We start from the raw sequence: 19,225 nt of genomic DNA on the forward strand, positions 1-19,225 counted from the left end.
CACTCCATGCAGTGAGACCACAAATCAGGGACATACCTCACAGTCTTTATTAGCCACAAGCATATTTATTTTATCTCTTATTGCCCCTATAAAACTAACACAGTTTTTTTGTGATGGATTAAGTAGATATGTATAGTGAATCAAAGGATTCCTAAGCCCCTTCCATTTTGAAAGTCTTTATTTCTTTATACATACTTATTTTCATTTTTTGAGGCATTATTTTATTCAGGTGATAAAGGTGTCTCCATTCTCAGTGTCAATATCATAAATGATTTTTTCACAAATCTACAGCATCCCTTAGAGAGTCATTTTTGTCTCTTAAAAATGTGTATATTAGAGACCTGGACATTAAAAAAATGCAAATTGTTTAACATTATTTCAATCATGAGGGACTAAATCAGCTGGAGGCCTGGAACCACAGATGTGCTAAATGAATCTTCAACGTGAAGAGAACTCAATTTTGAAATCTATGCCTTCATCTTCTGAAAGCACAATAGTAAAGCAGTGGGGAAAACAAGGCTATCATTTCTTGAATCTGCACTGCATGGTTGATGCTAAAATAAAGTGACATTCTTTAGGAATTGTTTAGTATCAAGTGCTGATTTAGCTGGATAAAATGCAGCTGTCTTCCCAAATTACACAACTGGATTCACACCGTCTCCTAATTCCTGGTGAAGTTTTAAAGATACCTTTATGGCTAATTTTCTTCCCAGTGCAAAGATTCCTAATTTAGACGGTACAAAAATACCACCACATAATATCTATGCACAAATACCGTCTCCCTCAGGAACATTTAATAAAGGAGACTGTTTTTAAAGTGATTGGGTCACTATTTACAAAGGATGTGTAAAAGATAATTGAGTTGAAGGCCATTCAGAAGTGGTTGCCAAATTGTCATACCGTTGTTTCTTTCAGCTTTCTTCTTATTACTTTAAGTCATTCCTCAAATCTGCCATGTTGCCTCATGTGGTCTGAAAAAGGGAGAATTATCTGTCAACATGCTCCCCTTCGCCAGTGCCCTTCCTTCCCAAGCTTCTTTAGTGATTGATATCCTCCTAGGAAGATTATCAATGGGTAACCCTCCATATCTGTGGGTTTCCCATCTGTGGATTCAACCAATCACAGATCAGAAACCTTCCAGAGAGCCTAGTACAGTGCTCACACCTATCCTAGCTCTTCTGGAGACTGTGGTGAGAGAATTGCTTGAGCCCGGGAGTTCCAGGCTGTAGTGAGCCAGGATTGTACCACTGCATTCTAGCCTGGGCAACAGAGCTAGACTCTGCCTCTTAAGAAATAAAAACTTCACAGAGTTTCAAAAAGCAAACCTTGAATTTGCCAAGTGCTGGGTTACATTGAATCCTGAAGAATGAAGTGATGTGTAGGCATTGTATTAGGATTGTATTAGGTAAGCAATCTAGATACGATTTAAAATGTATGTGAGGCTGTCCACAGATTACATGCAAATACGATACTATTTTGTATAAGGGATTGAGCATCCTCAGATTTTGCAGTCTGCTGGGATCCTGGAATCACTTCCCCACAGATACAGAGGAATGACTGTATTTCAAAAGCTGGACTCTTTGGATCTGTACATGGCATCTAATAGTTGATCACTTCAACCATAGCTGAGTTTGTAAGTCAGTTAAGCTTTAACTCCATTAATCTTTGGGTAACAAATTATTTTTTCTTAGAATGCATTTTGTTCTTTGTCCTCTGGCTGCCAAATGGGCAATTCTGCAATCATCAACTACATCCATATTCATGAAGCCTTGAACACATTAGCGTTTCTGATATGGTTTGGATCTGTGTCCCTGTTGAGTCTCATGTCAAATTGTAATCCCTAATGTTGGAGGTGGGGCCAGGAGGGACATGACTGGATCATGTAGGCAGATTTCTCATGAATGGTTTAGCACCATCCCCTTTGGTACTCTCCTCACGTTAGTGAGTTCTTGTGAAATCTTGTCATTTAAAAGTCAGTAGCACCTCCCCTTTCTCTCTCTCTTGCTCCTGCTCCCACCATGTTCACACATTGCCTTCCACCATGAGTATAAGCTCCCTGAGGCCTCCCCAGAAGCAAATGCTACCATGCTTCCTGTAGAGCAGAACCATGAGCCAATTCAACCTGTTTTCTTATCAATTACCCAGTGTCAAGTATTTGGTATAGCAATGCAAGAACAGCCTAATACAGTTTCTATTTGTGAAATCCTCTTGGTCTGGCCCCACATTGAGGTAGCTACTGTCTCCTCTGTCTTCCATCCCCAGCCTTTACACTTCTGTAAAATTCTGACCATATTATCTCACCATTGATTGTAATTAGCATAGCTACTATCTATCCACGTTCTTCCCCCAGCCAAGTGGACAGTTCATTCATCTAGTCAATCAAAATTTATTAAGAGGTCAAAGGACCAGGCACTGTGTTAAGCAACATAGGTCCCAATACATGTTAAAATAACTAGTTCTTCATTTAATTGGCTATTCAAGTATTTTTCCCATTCATGTTAGCTATTTCAAGAACTATTTTTGTATTTAAACTATGAATCTTTTCCTATGCATTACAAACAGTTTTGTTCAATGTTGTGGTTTCTTGTCATTGTACATATGGAACAGATTTTCCTTTTAATGTTTGTTCATTTAAACTTTTCTCTCACCTTTTTCACAAGCTAGCTGGTACTAGAGAGGAGCTAGAATGGGTAAGAAGAAAGATGAGTGGCAGAGTCCACACAGGAACCTGATAGTGGTCTCTCTAAAGTAATAAAGAGAAATAGGTACACTCTCCTTGGCACACATTTGTGAGCCATTCCTGAGACAGCATCAACAGGTGCTATCAGGAAAGTAAAGGTGACAGAGGAGTTAGTGATGACTTCCATAATGCTTGGCACATAATTGGAGATCATTATGCATATGTTTAAATAAGTGACTGATTAGATGGTCACTAATGTGGACACTTTCTTTCCAGCAAACCCCAGTAATCACTAAGTACCTTTGTTATTCATAAAGGAGAGAGGTTGTAGTTGATTGCAATGATCACTCTGATTCTCCACTTGCTTTCATTTTATATAACTTTGCAGTAACCTCCTGATATGGTCTGGCTCTGCATCCCCACCCAAATCTCATCTTGAATTGTAATCCAAATTGTAATCGCCATATGTTGTGGGAGGGACCTCATGGGAGGTGATTGGATCATGGGATCATTTCCCCCCATGCTCTTTTAAAAATAGTGAATGAGTTCTCAGGAGATCTGCTGATTTTGTATGGCATTTTTCCCTGCTCTTGCTAGCTTTCTGTCACCTGCCACCATGTAAGACGTGCTTCTTCCCCTTCTGCCATAATTGTAAGTTTCCTGAGGCCTCCCCAGCCATGTGGAACTGTGAGCCAATTAAACCTATTTTCTTTATAAATTACCCTGTCTTGGGTATATCTTCATAGCAATGTGAAAACAGACTAATACATCTCGCCTTGAAGGTGGAATGACCTGCCCTATTCCCTGGCAATGGGCTCAACTAAGTGATTTTCTTTGGCCAATGGGAAGTTAGCTGATACTATTCACACAGAAGCCTGAAAAGGTACTCATGATCTTCTGCTTTCTCTCTTGGATTTCTGCCATTGCCAAGAAATATGCTTGGTCCAAGCTGAAGAAGAGAGAGAGAGAGATGTATGTGGGGTGGAGCCCAGTTGCACCAGTGACTATAGTGGAGACCATTCTAGATCAGCAAGCAGTTAACTCAGACAAGATCAAAAAGAGCCACTTAACCAATTTCTGACCAGCCTTTAGAGTCATAAGAAATAATAAATGATTGTTGTTTTCAGCTATTAAGATTTCAAATGGTTTATTATGCATTCATTGCTAACTGATTCAGAAGTTATACTTCATTGATGAAATCATCTTATTTGGTGGCATCTTCTCTTAGCTTTTCTATTTTCATAATTATGATAAGTATCTCATCTTTTTAGAATTTTGTGCACCACAGTGAAAAGAATAGTCGGTGAGAGACCAAAAAATGTAGGTCTTTCCATTTCCTAAGAGCATTATCTTAGACATTTATTCACTCAACGGTGTACAAAGCATTAGAAATACAGACAATGTTCTTGTGAAATCAATTATGGTTTGGGGGTTGGGGGGGACATAGACATGAGCAAATCATTTCTATCCATCACAATAAGTAATAGTAGGAAATATGTGTTATAACCACAACCTCTGAGATGAAATAACCTGAGTTACAATCTTGCCTCTGTCACTTCCTAGCTAGGTGCCCTTATTTAACCTCAACTCCAATTCATCAATGGCTCCTACTTCATAAGACTGTTGGAAGGATTACATGAGTTGAAATCTGTAACATATATAGAGACATGCTTGGCACTCGCAAGCTCTCATTAAATGCTGGTTATTAAAACAAATGTTAAAAAGTATGAGAGAACAAAAAATAAGACTATATGGGATGAGGGCTGAGTGGAGGAGTAGCCATCATCGGTTGGTGGGGGGGAACCTTGAAAAAAAAAGCAGAAATTTGCACATCAGTATTTAGGACTTTAGGATCTTTTATCTATATTTCAAGAAATAAAGAATAGAGGATTATTAGGATATCTTCTAGTTCCAAAATACAATATCTATAGAATATTATCTAATGTAACATGTTTAGTAAACTCCCGCTGAGTATTGAATTTTAAATTCAAAGTAGTTTTGAAAAAATAAGTTGTTTTAATGAAATTAATTCACATGTCATTACGTGTGACTATACAGGCAAGCTTGATACGATTATCCCAGAGGATATTCTGGTGCCTGTGTAATACTATTGGAAGTGAAAAGAGAATATTTATTTCCAGGATTTATAACACAGAATAAAGACACAAACTTTAAGTATGTATTGTGCTTCAAGAGAGTTGCCTACAGCCTGTTAAATCCAATTAATAAACACAATAGACACATTCACTTTTTCATTTTTAAGCAAAGTTACTGAATTTGTTCTATTTGCTATTTTGTATTTCTGATTACAAGATGCTGTCCCCTGCTGTTTGCTAAAGATTACACCAGCTATAGTCACGAACATACAGTGAAATAAGATAACAGTTTTGTTTAATGACTCACATCTACAAATCAGAGAAGAACAAAAGTAGAAATCTGCATGTCCATAGAACAAATCTAGCATGCTAGCACTGTGCCTCCTCTTCTCCCAAGTCATGTCATTTCAATAAGCATTTTGTCCTCTCCATGCTTTTGGTAACTAGATGGGCTAATGGGAAGGGTTGTGGTGTAATATTATTTCTTCTAAAAGAGCTTTTATAAAAATTTTTATTTGAACACATACTCTGTCATTGTTAATAGTACCTGGCAACCTCTACTGCATAAATATCTATAATTATGTTTTTTTTCCAGCAACAGTTTGGTTTGCATGTGTACTTTCATGACAGTTAGCTTGTTTACTACTTATTCCAATTCTCTTTGAGTAAGGTCATTAAGTGACAAATGTGGTATTGCCATCCTCTGAAAGTGTTACAAATTCATGCCTGGCATTCAGGGCAGAAAATGACAGCCTGCATGCTGATAACTGACATACAGGTGTTCCCCATGTTACCAAAACCTAGATGTTATCACAAAACTGGAAGAACTGGCATTGAGTAGATCTGGGTTCAAATTTTGGCTGTGTCATTTACCAAGTTTGTGACTTTAAGCTTCATTGTTTCCATCTTCAATATCTCTCAGGGTGTTGTTTTGAGTACTAAATAAGATGATATACATGAGAAAAGTGTAACAAAAAACCATGCCATATGGATGCTCAATAATGACTGGTTCAATCTAAACCTAAAAATGAAAGCCACGTGACGAATTCAAGGTCATATAGTGTGAACGAGTCAATGATGTGGGTAAAGATACTGTAGCTGCTGAAGGGGAAGGTTAACAGGAAAGGGAAGCTGTTCCTTTTTTCCTTTTGGCCAAATAGCACTTATCTGTCCCTGCTGCTTTGCCTAATAGATTAATTCATTCTGATAGTATTAAAGATGTCTGGCAGATAGCTAATAATCAGCTCTGAAAAAAACAAGTCATTGGCCTGCCTTTGCTGTCAAAATCCCTTAAAAGAAAATTTTCATTTCAAATGGCTTCTAGCTTACTTCAGAATCAGATAGACTCCTTTGAAGCTATCTAGTGCAGCTAGTGAATGTGCCTTTTAATCGTTTATTAGTGGATAAACTATAATTGGCATATAGGGGTAAGAGCTTCAAAACACAAATTAAAGTCAACTGCCCACTAGTGTTTTGAATCAATCAATACAGCATTCATTTAAAAATAGAAGCAATGCCATTAACCCTCGAGAAATTCACATTTTCATGTAATTCATAACATCAAAGCTCTCCAAAAAGATGGGGAAATTACAATAAATCACAATCCATGGGTAAGGAAAAGTCTTTCCCTTTGCGTGTACTGACATCTGAGATGCACATTACAGCATGCTCTCGGTATGCAAAGAACATTACAGATGAAATTTTTTTAACTCTAAGTAAGGAAATACCATGTACTATAATGAGAACAGAAAAGGAAAAAAAAAACAGCATTTTGTATAAACTTAGATATGTCTCTGATGTTTTCTTAATAAATCTTTTCTCCTTTCTGTTTGATGCTACCTTCCATTATGATTTACTCACTTTCTTTAAAACTGTTTTTAAACCAAGTACATATTCTGTTCTCTCAAAAATAAAGAAAATCAGCACAAAGATCATTACTTAGGGCACACAAAACAGAGGAACATTTATTTAATCTATTCCATATATATATATAGTACTGTTTAAATTATCATTCCTAATTTTATTTATTTATATCTCAAGGTTACATACATAAATGACATAAAGTGAATGCCCATAGGTTACTGAAAGGGCCTTATGAAAATTACACATTGAAGAAAGAAACCAATATAAATATTAATAGCATTATTTTGTTGGCCCAGTGCCTCTAAGGAGACCCAGTGAATTCGAAATGTGCCAACTATTTCTCTAACACGAGTTGATGGAAAAGTCCACATCCTGGAGCAGGGGATGTTGGAATTGAGTTGTCAAGCTGTCCTGGATGTCTTGTACAAACTGAACAGGCCAATTTACTGCAACACTGCATAGGCTGAAGGCTACTATCTCGCCTTTACAGTTGCTTCCTCCTGGTGAGATTATCCTGCTCGACCACAGCCTCCCTCCCCAGTAGCTTTTAAGCTACTGTGGATTCTTTCTGATGAGCCTATTCTTTTTTATTTTTATTATTTATTTATTTATTTTTGTTATTTATTTATTTATTTATTTATTTGAGACGGAGTCTTGCTCTTGTCGCCCAGGCTGGAGTGCAATGGCCCAATCTCGGCTCACTGCAACCTCCGTCTCCCGGGTTCAAACAATTCTCCTGCCTCAGTCTCCCGAGTAGCTGGGATTACAGACACGCGCCATCACTCCCGGCTAATTTTTGTATTTTTAGTAGGGACGGGGTTTCACAATGTTGGGCAGGTTGGTCTCGATCTCCTGATCTCATGATCCGCCCGCCTTGGCCTCCCAAAGGGCTGGGATTACAGGCGTGAGCCACCGCGCCCGGCTAAGCAATAGTACTGTGTTAATCCTCAGCTTGGGACCAGTGTGCTTGACTGGGAGAGGCTCTTCACCTGCAACCTGAAAGCAACAGCTTTGTGTGGTTGGTGATAATTTTGAATCTTAGTGGTGATTCGATTTTAATGTCTTCCTCTTTTAGCTCAAAACTCCTGGATTTCTGGATGAAAACAGGAAAGATTTTTGAAAAAACTGACTTCTCCCACACAGCCTGAACCTCCCAGCGTGGGGGTTGCTTTTAGACTCAGCTGTTCTGGCTCTGCCCTCCAGGTGGCAGCAGAGCCACATCTCAGAAGCTCCAATCCCCTCTTCCCTGACTTCAAGTGTTAATGCAATTGACCAATCAGTGTTAAGATGATGGGAGGTAATTGGGTAATTGTATTTTACTGATCACAAGCAGAGAAAGGGAAAGGAAAAGGGGAAAGAAAGAGGGGCAGAGGAGGGAAGGCGACAGCAGTCCGAAAGGAGCTTTTGAAAGCTAGGACCCTAAGCGTCAGGACGTGGCATTGGTCGAGAGAAAGCCTGGGCTGGCAAGAGCTGCCGCCGGCGCTGGGAGAGCATTTATTTGGGAGAAAAAGAGGGGAGAGAGCAGAGGGAGGGGGAGGAAGAGAGTTCAAACCGAAGTGGATGGAAGGGGACTGGGGTTTCTGCCGCGCAGGGAGCCGTGAGCCAGGGCGATGGCGCTAAGGACGGCGCGGAGCAGCTGCGCTCCCGAGAACGCGTCTCCTCGAAGAGGACTAGCAGGCATCGGGAAGGTCTGCGCCAACGGGAACCAACTTGTGGCTCCAAAATGTACCCAACGCAGCTGGAAATGAGATCAAAGCTGCAGTTGCATTTGAGAAGGATGAGAAGAGCCAGCGATTAGGGAATTTTTTTTTAACCCGTTTTCTTCCTTTTTCTTTTTTTCTTTCTTTTTTCGTGTGTGTTTTTTTTTAATTTGCCTACCACGTTGTCTGTCCCCTCACTTCGCCCTCCCCATTTGAAATAAAAGCCCCAGTCTCAACTTCCATCACCTCGGCGCTCCGGGAACCACTGCCGGCTGATGGAGGAGAAGGGGACCCGGGGGCTGGCAGGGGCCACCTGCGAAGGACCGCATCCCGCGTCTCCCCCGTGATCCCGGCCCCGACCGCGGAGTTCTGCAACACCCGGAGGAGCTGGACCGGGTGCCGGGGGTGGGGGCGGGGACAGAGGAAGGAAAGGCACCCCGAGCCTTAAAAAGAAAAAAAAAAAAAAAGTAGCGGGGGGAGGAATGGGTTTCTTCTTGACAGCTGACGGAGCCTTGAAATTTTCCTCCACTACCTCCGCCCCCGCCCCCGCCCCCGCCCCCCGCACTCCATTTAACGTGAGATTATGAAATTGCAGAGGCGGTGGAGGGAAGGAGACAGGATATAACCGGAGTTTGGAGGGGAGAGGGGAAGGTGGCTGGCCGGGTGGCTGAAATCAAAAATTCAATTGCGCACTGGGTTGTGATGAGAAATCTAATCAGATCTTTGGCGAAGGGGCCGGCCGGAAGGATGGCGAGTGGGGGGGAAGTTGCTCCCCAAATTCTTCGAAGGGGAGGCTGGGGAGAGGAATTGACGATGTAAAAGGAGACTTTTTTTTTGGTGGTGGTGGCTGTTGGGTGCCTTGCAAAAATGAAGGATGCGGGACGCAGCTCTCTCCTGGAACCGAACGCAATGGATAAACTGATTGTGCAAGAGAGAAGGAAGAACGAAGCTTTTTCTTGTGAGCCCTGGATCTTAACACAAATGTGTATATGTGCACACAGGGAGCATTCAAGAATGAAATAAACCAGGGTTAGACCCGCGGGGGTTGGTGTGTTCTGACATAAATAAATAATCTTAAAGCAGCTGTTCCCCTCCCCCCACAAAAAAAGGATGATTGGAAATGAAGAACCGAGGATTCACAAAGAAAAAAGTATGTTCATTTTTCTCTATAAAGGAGAAAGTGAGCCAAGGAGATATTTTTGGAATGAAAAGTTTGGGGCTTTTTTTAGCAAAGTAAAGAACTGGTGTGGTGGTGTTTTCTTTTCTTTTTGAATTTCCCACAAGAGGAGAGGAAATTAATAATACATCTGCAAAGAAATTTCAGAGAAGAAAAGTTGACCGCGGCAGAATGAGGCATTGATTGGGGGAGAGAAACCAGCAGAGCACAGTTGGATTTGTGCCTATGTTGACTAAAATTGACGGATAATTGCAGTTGGATTTTTCTTCATCAACCTCCTTTTTTAAAATTTTTATTCTTTTTGGTATCAAGATCATGCGTTTTCTCTTGTTCTTAACCACCTGGATTTCCATCTGGATGTTGCTGTGATCAGTCTGAAATACAGTGAGTGACCCTTATTTTCTTATTTATTGGTGAAGAAAATGTCAGTTAATTTGGTGTTCTTGTTCTCTTTATCCTCTCTCCCCCTTTGGTGTTTTTTTAAAGAACTGGCTATTGGGGGCCAGAAAATAAGGGAATGGGTGGCCCACGCATTTGCTTCATCAGTCTCTGCTCGCTGATAAGCCAGTTTGCTATAAGGATGCAGGTTGACTGCATCCTGGGCAGACGCCTTTGCAAATGTTCACCAGGAAAAAAAAAAAAGCTCCCCAAGAAAGCCGCTGCAGTGTGGGGTGCCAGTGCTGTGTGACTGACACTCTAGAATGCATTTAAGTTGTTTGTCAGCCCTGGAGTTAGATGCACAAATGTTTAGCTATTGGAAATCGAAGGGACTCAATTTAAATTTCATTATCCGACCTGACATTGCAGATCAACAGAATGTATTAACACAAAAATATGACAATAAACGAAGCCGATGAAGGGTGGCTTCTGGCTGGTGCGTGGGTGGAGGGAGAAAGGGTGGGTTTTTGGGTGAGGAAGCTGGTGGAGAGAAGTGGCTGTACTTTCCACATTCACTCTTGCATACGTATGCCCAGATGTGGTCTTCAGATTACCCGGGTTCACACCAGTGCTAAAAATGAAACAAGGAGGACCTACTTCTCTCCAACTCCACCCCCTTCTAACTGAGGACTTCTTTGGATTACAGAGAGGCTGGGTATAGACTGTAGAGCAGTGGCTTGGGTTTTGCTAGAAACCTTTCCAACATCACCAGTTCGCAGCTCCTCAGAAAAAGAAAGAAATCTAGTGTCCTGTGGTAACTTAGAAAAAGCAGCTGAAGAAGAGATGTATGTTGAGCACTAATACTTCTCATGTGCCAGCTTTGTCTTGGAAAAAGAGGCCAATATAAAAAATAAAGCAGAAGGTGGAAAATGCTTAGAAAGTCTGAGCGCCTGTAGAATCACCTTCCCTCCTCCCCTGTAGCTGCCAAAGTCATGGAGCTGGACTTTTTCACAGAACTTTTCCCCTTCTCCCTTCTCTATTCCTCTCTGGGGCCTTCTATCAGAATCATAGACTCATATAACTTTAGAGCCAGAAGACTCTCCAGAGATCGCAAGTCAATAAAAAAAGGAAACTGAGGCCTAGAGAAGCTATAACTCTTTCATTAATGGCCAAACAGCATGAGACAGGTGACTCACACAAGCCTCAGAACGCCAGGCAAAAGTCAGTTTGGGATCCAAACTGGACAAGGTATACATAACCTGGCTACTCCTGTATTTTGGATGCCGTTTTATGAGTAAGGGTCAAAGGAAGGCATATTGGTCCTGAGAGCTTGAAATAAAACTTCTGCCAGTTTAGACCTCAAGGGTTACAAACTCCAACATTCATTTTCTCTCTTCCCTTCCTCCCTCTCTCCCTCTTCCTTTCTTCTTTTCCTTTCTATAGCATAGTTTAGGTAACCCTGGCTTGAATACCATTTAAAAAAAAAATAAGATCCACAACTCTGACATATCCCAAAGGAGATGAAAGGCACCACTCTCCTGGGTCCCTTCTTAGTGTTTAATCCTGTGAGTGGTGGTCCCCAGAGAGTCATTAAAGAACTGTAGAGTTAGATTTATATTAGAGAGGTGATAATAGAAACCAGAAACACGCAGCTGAAAGCATCTGAGCCTGTTCTTACACTCACATCATCTCTTCTTATCCTTTTCATTACTCCTTAACTAAACTAGCCTACAGCTGAGCACTTCTCTAATTTATTTTTCTGGGCACATGTTTCCTGTTGGAACACAGATCAGGCAATAAATTTACCAACCTATGAAAATAATTCTGCAAGATGGTTTTATTCCCTGAAATCCCCATAGGCTTGTGCATATATTTTCATAGTTCTCTGCACTTTTTTTGTATTTGTTTGCCTATTTGCTTTGTTTTACGTTACCACAGCTAAGTCACCATTTGTAGACATGGAATGACTCAAGTTATATTAAGTTCCTGCTCAGCTGGAACTTAGCACAATGACAAAGAAAGTAAGAGGAAAAACATGTACTTGATGCTTTTTCACTTTATAGTTGAGTTCCTGGCTTCACATGGGAACCCCAGCCTTGAAATTAGGTTGGGTCTGCCAATTGGAGGAGATTTTATTTTCTCTCTCTCTCTCTCTCTATATATATATATATACATATATATATATATGTATATATATATATATATATATATCTTTTGTTGACATCAAAATTTCTTCAGTGCTGCTCTAATTAGGTCTGAAAGCACATTCCTCTCCTTGATAGTGTCACCTCCTCCCTGTGCCCTCCAAACTTAATGTACACATGCAACTTTCCTAAGAGAGAGAAAAGGAAAGAAGTGAAGAGAGAGAGAATCTGTTTAAAATTTTGGTCTGAAATGTGTCCTCCCATCCCCTCCACTTAAACATTTTCAAATCTGGAGTTAATAGGGCATCTAAGGTGTCATCATCTTTCATACTGGCAAATCATTTCAGCAACTCTACCGTTAGGAACCTATGGCCCACCTGGGGGTTAACATCTTTGGTTTAGTAGTCAGAGTTGGCCCTGCATTTTGGTTAAGTACTGATTCGTTTTAAACTGATTGGTTGAGAAGCACTGCATTTGTTCATGTACTGTTCAAAGAATTAGGGCCATGACAGAGCTGGAAACTTACTTCATCAGTGGGTGTCAGGGCCCAAGTTGGTGCCCACTGAAAGACATTTGTGAGTAAGCAGTTGTCCACCAGAATCTCCCAAGGACCCTATGCCCAGAAAACCACTGGGTTTTACAAGTTTTAAAGCTACGTTTTCAAATATCTTCTTCCTCAAATGTAATAGCTGTGCCCTTTGAGCAATACTTTTAATTTCCCTGGCTCTCAATTGTCTAGTCTATGAGGTGGGAATTATAATATGTAATTTGTTGAATTGTTTTATGACTTAAAAGGAGTGTTATGCAAAGCTGCAAGCATAATAGGCCCTCTAAGGATGGCTGTTTGTTATGGTTTTTCTTGGATTAACGTGGATTAATTTCCTGAGAATGAATAAACAGTCTGGCTAAGCACTTTAACAGTTCGAGCACCAATACATGAAAAATAGGGAGTGTGCAACTGACCTTACAGTAGTTGCCAGGATCCTCATTTGAGGTCTTATCAGGACAGATTGGCTCAATATATTATTTTAGATATAAAGTGCTGCCTCATACTAGAAACTGTACATTATGACTTTCTCCTAAGAGTATAGAAAAATAAATCTCAGCAAAAATAATATTTAAATGAAATTTTACAAGGAAATAATGCAATTAATGTGCTGTGTGTGTTTTTGGTCTAAAAGTTGAATAAGAGATTTCTGGTATTTTAAGTGTGTCATTTTAGCCACATATTACATAGTCTGGACCTGGATGTACAAAATAAAGGCAAATGTCTATGCAGTTATATAATTTAAATTATATGGTATAAAATTCCATTACTAATATTAAGCCCTCCAAAACCACAATTTGGATTCACAATTCTAGTCAAAATGAATGCTATGTTCATTAAACAAAATCTTTACTTTGTTATAGGCTAAAGACTCATTGGAATATATAGAATGAGGAAGATTTAAAGCAGACACACATGTCATTGTTTACATGTGCAAATCTTCCCCCACCAGTGGTTTTCTGAGGCAGGCGGTCATGGTCATTGCTCATAATTTCATTCTCTACAGCAGCAGCCCTGTTTTCTGTCCATTTCCTTAATATTCTTCTAGGGACCTGTTTTCCCCTTAAGAGAAAAGGAGTCCTACTGTAGTAATTGTTATTCTTAATGTCTCATCTGTGGATGATAATAGTACAGTTAGGCTTGGGAGATAGCCACTGGATTCTTATGTTTCTTTTCAATGAAAACAATTTGAAATCTGTGTGAATATTGGAAAAGCATTTGAAAGTTCACCATTTTCACTGACCTTAAGAAAAGATGGAAATTCTCTATGAAAGTTCTTACCATTTGATAAATTTTACTTTTTTGCATGCTTCCTAAAGATGAATAAGAAATTAGGTGAAACTTGGACTCTAGCATCTTAAGTGAATTCAAATACTCAGCTTCCCACTGGGCCACATGTGTTACATGCATCATTTAACCTCTCTGAGCCTGTTTGCTTATCTGTAAAATAGAGGTAATAACAACTGCATGGAACTGTCTGCCGTGAGGATGAGATCAGATTGCATATGCCACGCACAGCAAGCATTCAATAAATGCACATTTAAATGGATCATCTATGATTTTAGTTTCGATTTGCAGAAAAACAGATACGGACTCTGTTGGAGGGAAGCTGCTACTCTAAGTTCTCATTGGCATAGATGAAGAAAGAGAAATATATAGACAGGATTAAGGTTGGAGTAACACATAAATAGATATGACCATTTTTGGTAAGGTCCTGCCGTTTTAAAACATATTTAGAAGTGCCTCAGTGAATGCCATTTTGTCAGTAAAGATTGAAATATACTTTGTGAATTGTGGAAAATATATTCTGTGTCCATATAAACTTTGGTTAGAATGTCAAGTACTTTATAATACAGGCATAAAAACATGAATGATCTGTAAATGGTATCTTAGAAGATTCCCTAAGAAGGTCAAGAATCAGTTGCATCTTTCATTTCTTCAAAATAATTTTTGTGGAGAAATGTTAATTTGACCATTGAAATTTACTTAGGCTGATCTTGTGGCTGAGACACTGTGCTTATAACACTTTCTGAATGCAAAGGTTTTGTTATGTCCTCAGCACCTCAGAAGAATGGCTGGCAAGTAGTATGCATGCAATAAATACTGCTTGAATGAACTTAGTTTGAGAAACACCTCCTCTAAATAACTCAAATGCATGCACATAGAAGAGTGTACGCAAACACACGCAGGCACACACATATATACCAGAAGCCTGGCTTTGGGGAATTTATAGAAGCTTAATAACAAAAGCCAACGAGTATACTGACGGAATACACACACACACACACAGAGTAACATTAAGTTGCTTCCTTATGTTGGAAAACCTGAGGTCTGAAAGTCGTGTGATGCAGTGTGTATTTCTTATTCTTGGTGTTGTCATTAATGAACTGTGACACTTTGTACAAGTCAACTTACCTCTCTAGGTTCTATATTCTCTTCTGTTAGATCAAGTAAAAACTAAGGTTACTTCAAGCACTAAGATTTTAGGTTCCTGAGTTCATAATTGACTACCTTGGAATTTAGTATTCCCAAAATTAAAAATATATAATTATTGATCTTAGGAAACTAGTTATTAAAATGTGGAGAAGAATCCCGCAGAATTGCGTTAAAATGGCAGATATGTGGGTAAAAAGGTGAAGGAAATGCTCAGTTTTTAGGGGAAATACTTCAAGATTTGGAATAGGCAAACCTTGGATTTCAGCTTTGTTTCATCACCTGTTAGCTGGGGCCCCTAACTTTGTCGATTAACCTTGTTAATCCTCGGTTTCCTCAACTGTAAAATTGACTTTATTTTTTGCAGTTCTTTTGGGAGCAATAAAATGTCTTAAGTATTTGGCACATGACTGGCACTCAATAATTGCTAGCCCACTTTCTTTTCTTTGAAATCTTTGGTTATTTAAAACAGAAATGGGAAGATTTAACATTTAAGATTCTGTGAGTGTTTTGCTTTACTTTTATGGAGCATATAAATAAAGATTTCCTGCCAACTTTGCTATCCAAGTTGGTGATGTTATTTTTGATCATGGTTTTCAATGTCAATCAAATTCATAATGAAGTCTAAAAATAATGAAAAACTTATATAAAGTTAATATACTTTTCTTTCAACTTTGCCATAGGCTTATGAGAGCTTTCTGCACTTAGGAAAGCTTTCAACACTTCCGGGGTTTACAAGTGGCTAGTAGTCCCTTCTTATCTGCAGTTTCACTTTTGGCGGTGTCAGTTACCTGTGGTCAACCGAGCAGAGAGTTTAAGAGAAAGAGACTACATTCACATAATTCTGTTACAGTATGTTGTTATAATTGTTGTTAATTTTTACTGTGCCTGATGCATAAATTAAACTTTGTCATAGATACGTCTTTACAGGAAAAATTATAGTTTATGTAGGGTTTGGTACTATCAGTGTTTTTGGGCATCCACTGGGGATCATGGAATGTATCTCCTCTACCAACAAGGAGGTATTACTGTAACTTAATAAAAACAGTAGTAACCACCATTTCTTGAGCATTTGATATGCACCAGGCACTGTACTGAAAATATAACATGTATTTTTTTTTCCTTAATCCTCACTTTGAAAACAGAAACACAAAGAGGCTAAGTGATTTGTCTAAGGTTATATAGCAACTAAATGGTGAGGCTGCGACTAGGAACTGCGTATCTCCTGACTTGAGAACCCAAAATCAGAATCAGTAAAGTCAAACTTGTTGACTTGGTAACAAATAAACATAGCAGTTCACTATTATGTAACCTGGTACTCAATCTGAATGTTTTCACTGGGCTTGAGATGTCTGCAGTTTCCTTTCCCCCTATTTCCTGAAATGAAAGTTCTCCAGCTGCCTAGGTCACATATACCTTCCATATATTTGTCAGTCCTCAGTCATTTCCAAGTATAGAAGTGACTTCTCAGAAAGACTTAGGCAAAATTGTCCCAACTCACTGAACATATTTAATGGAGAGAAAGATTTTGCAAAGTGTTATAAGGCATCTAGAAATTTATAATTATATGAGAAATATGGTCAATGCTAATAGTAAGGTTAGAGTTTAGATACAATGTGCTATAAACCAGATGAGGTCCTCATTGTGGGGACCCAACACCTGATGTTAGTCCTTCTTGTGTTTGATCTCTCTGTAACACGATCCCATCACCTGCCTCTGGTTTCCTGAAACTCTTCCAAGGGATTGAGGTACTCCTCATTGATCACTTTATTGGTATCACTTTATCCTCCTTCTGTTTTCCTAATCTTCTCCTTAAATAATGAGGGCTTCACCCTTTGAGTCACTTCTACTCCCAGTCTCTCTGCATTCCTGAAAGACATAAGCTGGGGGTTTTTTGAGAGATGAATCTCAAATCCTGGCTAACCTGTGTATGCTGTTTCTGTTTTCTAAGTGAGGATTAACGAAAAAAATACATGTTATATTTTCAGTACAGTGCCTGGTGCATATCAAATGCTCAAGAAATGGTGGTTACTACTGTTTTTATTAAATTACAGTAGTGCCCCTTGTTGGTAGAGGAGATACATTTCATGATCCCCAGTGGATGCCCAAAACCACTGATAGTACCAAACCCTATGTAAGTGTCCATTGCCAGCAAGATTGCACTTAATTACCTGAGTCTCCTACAAGCCTTGCAAACTTAATACTCCATCTATAACTGGTTATTTTTTCTCCAGAAACCTAGATATGCACCAGGCACTGTACTGAAAACATAACATATTTTTTTTACTCCTTAATCCTCACTTAGAAAATAGAAACAAAAACTTGGATATTTACAGTTTTAAATGATATCAGTGTCTCTTTAACCTCCCTCCTGTCCAACCAGTCATCAAATCCAATCTACTCACTATCTTAAAGTCAGCTTTGGTCTATCTCGCTATGGCCTTGGTCCAGATTCTAGCATTTCTCTCCTAGATTGTCTCTAACTAGTTTTTCTGATAATGCCAACTTTTCCTCAGATAGTCTATTACTCGTGCTTCCTCTAGATACATCATCCTAACAAATAATGCTGAACATCCTCTTTATATTCTTGAAATATATTTTTAGAATAAAATCCAGACTCCTCAACAGCACAGTCCAGCCAGCCTATTCATGTCCTCTCCCATCTGCCTGCCATGCTAAATGTTTTACTCCTCTGGGGACACGCCAGGCTAGTTTGAACTCAAACTTGGTGAGAGCTAATCCATTTACCTAGGATATGATCTTCGTGTCAAGTCTCAGAGCAAGTTACCTCCTTTGGGAACATCTTTCCCAGCTCCCCTAAGCCCACTGATCTCCCTGTCCTCTGTACACAAACACTTTGTTCATATGTTTGTGATAGCTCTTACTATTGTTATATGTATTTGGCAAAAACCCAGTAAATTGTGGCTTCTTTTAGAATATGGATCCCATTGACTGGGTGCGGTGGCTCACACCTGTAATCCCAACACTTTGGGAGGCTAAGGCGGGTGGATCAACTGAGGTTGGGAGTTCAAGACCAGCCTGACCAACATGGAGAAACCTGTCTCTACTAAAAATGCAAAATGAACCGGGTGTGGTGGTGCGTTGCCTGTAGTCCCAGCAACTCAGGAGGCTGAGGCAGGAGAATCTCTTGAATCCAGGAGGCAGAGGTTGTGGTGAGCCAAAATCATGCCATTGCACTCCAGCCTGGGCAACAAGAGCGAAACTCCGTCTCAAAAAAAAAAAAAAAAAAAGAATATGGACCTCATCTTATTCTTCTTGTCATCTCCCACATCTAACTAACATAGTGCATAGAGATTTTCAGTGTATCTGGGGAGAACTAATAAATGAGTGGCCTGATCTAACACATCTTTAAGGTAAAGAAATTTCTTTAATTCAGTTTGTGATATAGGCCATTATTTTCCCAATATTTTTATTGTTAAGATCAAGTTTTATTATTTTTCCTGTAGGGACCCATTTTTCATAACTACTTTGCATAATAAAACATTGCAATTTTTTTTTTACTTTTACTAATAGACAACATGTACCTGGCAGTTATCATTTTTTGAAGTGCACTAGATGAACATTTCAATCAAATGATTTGATATAAATTGAGCCAAAAGCAAAGGTGATTTAATTACCTTGTGTAAGTACATGAGTATGTGTATGAAATCTAGTTGGCTTTTTGAAATATTGATAATAGCCATTCTTGAGGATCTCATTTTTAAAAATAGTTCTTTAAATATATTTTAGTGCTAATTTAATATTCCAATGCATAGCTCCTCATAGGCTTACTGTAGGTGTGGTAATAATGTACAGTCCTCACTGACGTTGTTCATAAAGTCTGCTGGTCACAAAAATCAAGATGGTCCCTGCAGTTGTGCATTGCACACACCTCACAGTTGTATGAAGCAGGGCTTCCTACTCATGAATGATTATCAAAAAAGAGAATGTGAATTTTAAGTTTGAGTAATGTCCATAAATGGACTAATATAACAAGAGATTAAAAAATATCTCCCTAATGAAAGTACCTTCATTAAATATAGAAAATAATGAGCTGCAATCGTTTTCAACAACATGTGAACACCTGGCTTTGTGGAAGCCAGGCATACATACATTCATGGACATAATACTCTGACTCCATGCTACAGAAGGTTATTTCCTCCTTTGTCTCCTGAGGAGCAGCAGAAAACACTGGATCACATGAAGG

The 19,225-nt window shown here is 39.3% G+C and overlaps 1 protein-coding gene across 5 annotated transcripts in view; it reads left to right on the plus strand.

The window, feature by feature from the left end:
• The first annotated feature begins 7,698 nt into the window (after nucleotides 1-7,698).
• The window catches only part of LRRC4C (leucine rich repeat containing 4C), a 183,689-nt gene continuing 172,162 nt past the window's right edge, over nucleotides 7,699-19,225 (plus strand). For 4 of the 5 annotated variants that reach the window (XM_063728468.1, XM_063728469.1, XM_054524479.2 and 1 more), the window contains exon 1: nucleotides 7,699-9,900. The gene's annotated coding sequence lies outside the window, so the exon portion shown is untranslated. The remainder of the gene's footprint in view (nucleotides 9,901-19,225) is intronic. The other variant, XM_002821861.5, reaches the window with a different exon arrangement.

The sequence above is a fragment of the Pongo abelii genome, chromosome 9 (assembly GCF_028885655.2).
Source record: "Pongo abelii isolate AG06213 chromosome 9, NHGRI_mPonAbe1-v2.0_pri, whole genome shotgun sequence".
NCBI lineage: Eukaryota > Metazoa > Chordata > Mammalia > Primates > Hominidae > Pongo > Pongo abelii.